Genomic DNA, 8,049 nt, shown 5'->3' with positions numbered 1-8,049 from the left:
TGGCCGAGCATTGTCATGTTGCAAAATAACTTTGTCGTGTCTATCGGCGTATTGCGGCCGTTTTTCTCGCAGTGCTCGGCTCAAACGCATCAATTGTCGTCGGTAGACATCCCCCGTAATCGTTTCATTCGGTTTCAGTAGCTCATAATACACAACACCCAGCTGGTCCCACCAGATACACAGCATAACCTTCAGGCCATGAATATTCTGCGCCGACGTCGATGTTGAAGCATGGCCAGGGTATCCATACGTTGCCCGACGTTTTGGATTGTCGTAATGGACCCACTTTTCATCGCCAGTCACAATTCGATGCAAAAAACCCTTTCTTTTGTGCCGTTGAAGCAGTTGTTCGCATGCCATAAAACGGCGTTCAACGTCTCTTGGCTTCAATTCATACGGCACCCAATGGCCTACCTTTCGGATCATTCCCATGGCTTTTAAACGTTTGGAAATGGTTGATTGATCAACTCCCAAAGTTTTTGCAACCTCTTCTTGCGTTTGAGCCGGATCTTGATCGAGCAATTCCTCCAATTCGGTATCCATGAACTTTGGCGGCGCACCCTCACGTTCTTCGTCTTCCAAGCCAAAATCACCACTTTTAAAGCGTGCAAACCACTTCTGGCACGTTCGCTCAGATAGAGCATGCTCACCATAAACTTCCACCAAGATACGATGACTTTCGGCTGCTTTTTTCTTCATATTAAAATAATGAAGAAGAATTCCCCGCAAAAACACATTATTTGGCACGAAATTCGACATTTTCAAGTGTGTTGTTTACGCTTCAAATAAAAAACTTATACTGACGTTTGTGCCTTACGACAGTAGCTCTCCAATGAATGTTTGGAAATGTGGATCGATGGAATAATAATCAAGTTACGCCATCTGTTGTAAAACCGCACGAACTTATTCATAGTCCTATTATGTTTTGTGAACTGGTGATCACTGTTCCTTAAAAACCGCTTAGTAGATTTCAATAAAATTTATACTGCTTTTGAAAAACATAAAAAACTCGTGCCTGATCGAAGGTTGTTTTTTCAAAAATCTCGATTTTTTTTTTAAATTAATTGCCGGTTTTTTCTTGAAAATCTGAAAAATATTTCCTGAGGCCGCCATATTGATAATTTTGAAAAGAAAGCTTCAATCAGGCACACAATTATCTATTAAGAAAACTAATTTTTCTTGTCCGATTGATTTTAAATGAATCTCCAAGGACTTGTGATGATCACCGCAAGGGACTTCTGGAGAAATGAGCTCCACACAAACAGCGATAACTTTTACAATTATTAATTTTTTTTTGGAATTTTGTTAAAGTCAAGTCGAAACATGATATATCTGGTCAATCCATAAGTTCGTGCGTTTTTTAAAGGTGGTTTTAAATTAATAAAAAAGACGTTAAAAGTATTTATTAGTCAATAATATATTTTCCTTCATTATTTACAATGTCTTCCAAACGTTTAGGCAAATTTTTAATTCCCTGCTCAAAAAATTGTTTGTCCTTGAAGCCAAAATACGCTTCAATATCCCTTTTTATAGCTTCTTTTGAGGAGTAGTTCTTCTTACTCTTATGGGATTGAAGTCCACGGAAAAGGTGATAATCACAAGGTGCAATATCCGCAGAGTATGGTGGATGCGGCATTAGCTCCCACCCGAACTCGTTCAGCTTGCCTAATGTTTGCCTTGCGGTATGAGGTCTTGCGTTGTTGTGGTGAAACAAAACTTTGCGTCTATTCACTAAAGCCGGTCGATTTTTTTAAGTGCCTCATTCAGGTTTGATAGCTGATGGGAATAATAATCAGCAGTTATCGTCTGGTTTGGTTCCAGTAGTTCATAACAAACAATACCGGCCATATCCCACCAAATAGACAGGAATCTTCTTGGGGTGAAGGCCATCTCTAGGGGTCGGTTCTGGTGTTTCATCTTTATCTAACCATTGGCGTTTGCGAACAGGATTAATGTAAAGGACCCATTTTTCATCACCAGCAACGATACGGTTCAAAAGACTTTCCTTTTCAAGCCGTTGCAGCAGCTGAGAACACACATTCACTCTCTACTGATGGTTGGCGACGGAAAGTCTATGCGGAACCCATTTTGCCAGCTTTGAAACCTTTCCCAACTGAACCAGGTGCCTGTGAACTGTTTCATGCGATGAATTTAACCTCTGAACTATCATATCGAGTGTAAAATTTGGCTCAGACTTCAGGACGAACAGCGCGCGGGGCATCCTCCACGTCGCAGTTACCACTACGGAATTTTCAAAACCACTCTTGCGCAGTCCTTGCACTCACGGTATCCTCTGTGAACAGTGTTTATTTCTGCAGCGGCAGCTGTTGCATTTTTACCACTTTTATAAAAAAAATATAAAATATGCCTCTTATACGCGTTCGAAGATTCCATTTTATTTTTTAACAACACGTGCTTCTATCCGCGTTTAAAATCACTTGTTTAATGCACAATATATCAGAGGAAATATAAATAGTTCCGTTATATTCCGCGAATAGTTTTTTGTATGCAAAAATCGTACAAAAGTCAAATTATGGGTAAAATACGCACGAACTTATGGACTGACCTGATATTAATGCTTTGTTTTTATTTTTGTAAAATTAAGCATATGACAAGCAAAAAAAAATTATTGAAAATCATAATTTTTACGGGCCTCTGACTATCCTAACCCCTTATGCTTTCATTCCGTTTATTCCCCCATTTAAAAACACAAGAAACTCATTTTGCTTTTTTATTAGACTAACAATTTATTTATAAAAATAAATATTTATTTAAATTTAAAGTATATAAAAATATTGTAACAAAAAACAAAAAAAAAAAGCAATGTTCCATTGTTTACTTTTATTCATTACTATGCGATATTTGCTGTATATTTACAAACTAGATTTAATATTTTATGTGTGAAATCCTTAATATTAAGTGGAAGTAATAAAAATAAAAAAGGCACGCTTACATAAACATATTTTCGATAAAAGTTATAAATGCCGTACATACATATTTATTTGCCTGGAATTTGCAACCGAAATGTTTTATATTTAATTTTATATTTTCATATTTTATTTCTCCTCTATTTTATAGTCATTTTTATATAAAAGAAGCGAAATGTGGTTATATGTGTAAATACATAAATAGTAAATATGTTTTTGAAAAGTGTTGAATAGTGTCATTACTTACAATAATTGAGTAATTCTTTTCTAATAATTCTAAAATTTTCAGATTCAATATTTGGAGTGCTATTGGTTAAGATTCGCGTGGCGCAGACGTTAATGGCGGCAGCTCGTGTGGTGGAATACCAGTGAAATTTTGTTTGCTATTTTGTTTTTTTAATCTAGTCGATTTTGATACAATAACTGGTTGCATAAATATATATGTATACCAACTTGATAAAAAATTCCGGAAGAACCAAAGTGAACTAAATTGAATTCTATTTTTTTTTCTTTTGTTAGGTTGCCACATCTGTATTCAAAATTTTATTGTCTTTTCTTAACATTTGTAAAAGCCATGCCATCTTGATTAATCGACGTCCGCACGGGTTTTCGATTTTTTAAAGTTTTAAAAATTAACTTAAATATGCAAAAACGAGTTTGTATAAATTTGGTTTAGTTTTTATAAAAATCTTTTACAAATGGATTCAATGTGTGGTGGAAAACTGTTCAGCTAATGAAACTCTGAAGAAAACAACCCCGCACGAGTGGCATGCGATCAGAAGAAATAGTGAGTCCATCGAGGATGGCGAACATAGTGGCAGACCGTCGACATTGAAAACCGATGAAAACATCAGTAGAGTGAGAGGAAGAGGAAAAGTAGATCAATAACTGCAAATTAACCATCAGAGAGTTGACAGAGGACTTGAACATTTCCTATGAATCCGTTCAGGACATTGTAGGTAATGACTTTGGTTTGCGTTATGTTATTGCAAAGTTAGTTGCAAAGGACACGTATTTCATACAAAAAAGGTACCGCGTTGACATCGCTAAAGGTGTGACTTCCAAGGTTGAATACGACGCAACATTCTTCAAACGCATCATTACTGGGCATGAGACGTGGGTATCTGAGTACGACATGCAAACCAGACAGCAGGCGACTTAGTGGAGAGCTGAACCTCACCGAAAGACCCACGTCGTTTTGAGTCAAAAAAGAAAGCGGTGTTCATGGTTTTTATGGATTAATGGAATACAACGTCATTGCACACCAAGAATTTTTTGCCAGAAGGTATAACAGTTAATGGAAATAATGGTATATGGGCGTTATGAGATATTTATGTCAAAGAATTCGCCGAAAATGAAGGAATTTTGGGAAAACAACTCGTGGATTTCGCATCACTTTAACGCACCTTCGAACAGGGTCATTATTATGAGCGAATTTTTGACCAAGAATGAAACGAATACCATCCAATAGTCATCGAATTCACCTGATATGCCTGCTTGTAGTAATGTTTTTCTGTTTGATCGGGGGACGCGCCGAGAGGACGTAGTGGAACAATCGAGGACGGGCTTTGATTATTTTTATTATTACATGCTATCATACCGGCCTTGGGTGCATAGTGACGGCTCTGATGGCTATTCCGAAAATAGAAATGTTTCGAAAGCTGGATCAAACCCTGACATAAGTGCGTTGGAGTTGATGGGGAGTACTTTGAAGGCGATGATGTCACTTTTGAGGAATTAACTTGTATTTTGAATTTTCTGCATATTTTCCGGGAACTTTTTGATCACGGTGGTATATGTACATATATATATAAAGATAAAGATTTTGAATTCCTTTTTCAAATGCATGCAACTAAGCATTTTATGCCGGTTTGTTAAAAGCAAATCGTGCCAGAAATGCCATGTACATTAATTGACCTAAATTTTATGCTAAAGTGTGAATTTCTGGTTTCAATTTCATAATTTGCACTAAAAGTTTTAAAAATTCGAGTTTCTTATAATTTTGCCCAAATATTTATGTAAATATTTTTTTATAAATCTGATTGTGAGTAGTAATTTGATAATCTGAGTCATTTATGCGGCTGGAGCAGGGAAAGGCTGGAGGGATAGCAAAATCTTTTCTCTCTGTTTGTGCAAAAAATTATCTCAAGTGATTTTAATTTATATACAAGGTGGCGCAAAATTAATCATTCAATTCCGTTTTTGTTTCACTTTTTTACTAAATGAAAAAAATTTTTTCAAAATTTAGTCATACAATTTTGTTTTTGTTTGACTTTTTTACTAATTAAAAAAAATGATTCGAAGGTGGCGCAAAATTAATCATCCATTTTCGTTTTCGTTTGACTTTTTTACTATATATATAAATGATTTCAAGGTGGCGCAAAATTAATCATTCAATTCCATTTTTGCTTAACTGTTTTACTAAATAAAAAATTATTTCATGGTGGCGCAAAACTAGTCATCCATTTTCGTTTTTGTTCGACGTTTTTACTAAATGAAAAAAAATTTACAAGATTACCCAAAATTATTCATACAATTTTGTTTTTGAATAACTTTTTTACTAAATGAAAAAATAAAAAAAATGTTTCCAAGGTGGCGCAAAATTAATCATCCATTTTCGTATATGTTTGACTTTTTTACTAAATAAAAAAAATGATTCCAAGGTGGCGCAAAATGAATCATCCATTTTCGTTTTTGTTTGACTTTTTTAATAAATGAAACAAATTTTACAAGATTACCGAAAATTATTCATACAATTTTGTTTTTGAATAACTTTTTTACTAAATGAAAAACAAAAAAAAATGATTTCAAGGTGGCGCAAAATTAATCATCCATTTTCGTATTTGTTTGACTTTTTTACTAAATGAAAAAATGATTCCAAGGTGGCACAAAATTAATCATTCAATTCCATTTCTGCTTAACTTTTTTACTAAATAAACAAACAAAAAATGATTTTGAGTAATGAAAATTTTTGTTTTGACCTTTAGGCGCTCCATGGCGCAAAACTAATAATGCGATTTTGATTTCGAATCACTTTTTTACTAAACAAACAAAAAGTTTTCAGTAATGAAATGATGAACGAGTGACTGAAATGTCTATTTAGACTGCTACGCGCTCCATTGCTTGTCTGTTTGTACCTAAAAACTGCATCTGTTTAGTTCGCAGGTGTCAAATATGATTAATACGCCATTGAATACGCCATTTGCAAAAATTATAAATCTTCAGAAAGAGTGAGTAAAAAGTGTTATCGAGGCAACAATTTTGACTGGAAAAATCAAAGGGGAAGACGTACTGTTGCCATATATCCCAATGATCCCGACAGATATGCCATTCGAATTCAAACGTTTGCAGTTCCCGGTGCGACTCGCTTTCGCAATGACTATTAACAAAGCACAAGGACAATCGTTACCAGTGTGTGGATTAAATTTGGAGAATCCATGCTGCTCACATGGACAGCTCTATGTGTCTTGCTCATGTGTGGAAAAACCTTCTGATTTATTCGTCTACGCACCAGGTGGAAAAACAAGACATATTTTGTATCCCACTGCACTTCAATAAACAGCGAATTGAAGCTGAACTTTGTAATGTCACAATTTTTTTGAAATAAACAAAATCAATAAAATGGTCTGGAATGAATTGAATATTTGTGTACTAATTTTTCTTTAAAGTTATTTATCTTAAATTTATTTTAGTTGTTGGCGTAGCAGCGCGCGCCGGGTACAGCTAGACTCATTAATGTCAAAGAACGATTTTTTATTGTAACAATTTGAGTGGGAAAAGATGCCACCTAGCCACACATTCAAAAAACATTTTTAAATTTGAACTTGCACTTGTAGTCAGGTAAAATAGGATTTCTAAAATTTGAGAATGGTTTCAACAGAATGGCCGCCAAAGCTCTAAATTAATAATATAGAAATGTAAATTTTTGAGAATTTTTTTTTTTTTTTGATTTGTCATTTTGTAAAAAAATTTGTAGAGTATATATATATATTTTTTTTGATTTTTTAATTTTGTAAAACAAATTAAGTTTTGACTTCTTTCTACCTTTGCAAGATTTTCAACCAAATTTTTTCACTTTTTATTGTGTTTTTTTTTATTGATTTGGTCGCAATATTTTAGATTAACAATAAATATTTAAAAATTTAGATTCATTCATATCAATGGAAGATTCTTTAACAATTTTAGTGAGCAAAGGGGAGCAATGCCACCTATTCACTTGTCCAAAGTGTTTATAAGCACCAAACAAAAAAACAAAAAATTCCCAGTCGAAATATTTGAATTTGATCACCTGCACCTGGTGATGGATAAAATAGTTTTTGAAAAATTTCAAGACAGTGTCAATGAAATAGCCGCCCAAACCTATAAATCATATAAGTTTAAGGGCATAATTTGTTTCTCTTTATACTTCTTAATTTTGTAAAAAAAAAAAATTTTATTAAATTTTAACTTTTTTCATCTTTTTTACAGCTTCAGTGTAAACCTGCTTCACCTTTTGTTGTTTTTTTTTTTTTGTTTTGATTTTTGAATTTTGTAAAAAAAAAAATTTAATTCAGCTTTTGTTTAAATTTGTTCACCTTTTGTTTTTTTTTTTTGATTTTTCAATTTTGTAAAAAAAAAAATTTAATTAAATTTTAACTTTTTTCATCTTTGAGAGCTTCTGTTTAAATTTGTTCACCTTTTGGGGTTTCTTTGTAATTTTCAATTTTGTAAGAAAAAAGAATTTAATTAAATTTTAACTTTTTTCATCTTTGAGAGCTGCTGTTTAAATTTGTTCACCTTTTGGGTTTTCTTTGTGATTTTCAATTTTGTAAAAAAAATTTGGAATTAAATTTTAACTTTTTTCATATTTTTACAGTTTCAGTGTAAATTTGTTCACCTTCTGTTGTTTTTTTTTTCAATTTTGTAAAAAAAAAATTTTATTTAATTTTAACATTTTCATCGTTTTTACAGCGTAAGTGTAAATTTGTTCACCTTTTGCTGTTTTTTTTTTTTATTTCTTAATTTTGTAAAAAAAAAATTTTAATTCTGTTTTGCAGCTTCAGTGTTTTTTTATTTTTCAATTTAAAAAAAAATTAAAATTCAATTTTACTTTTTTTCATCTTTGAAAGCTTCTGCTTAAATT

This window comes from Anastrepha ludens, chromosome 2 (genome assembly GCF_028408465.1).
Source record: "Anastrepha ludens isolate Willacy chromosome 2, idAnaLude1.1, whole genome shotgun sequence".
In the NCBI taxonomy this organism is placed as follows: domain Eukaryota; kingdom Metazoa; phylum Arthropoda; class Insecta; order Diptera; family Tephritidae; genus Anastrepha; species Anastrepha ludens.
Note: the sequence above shows the minus strand (reverse complement) of the source record.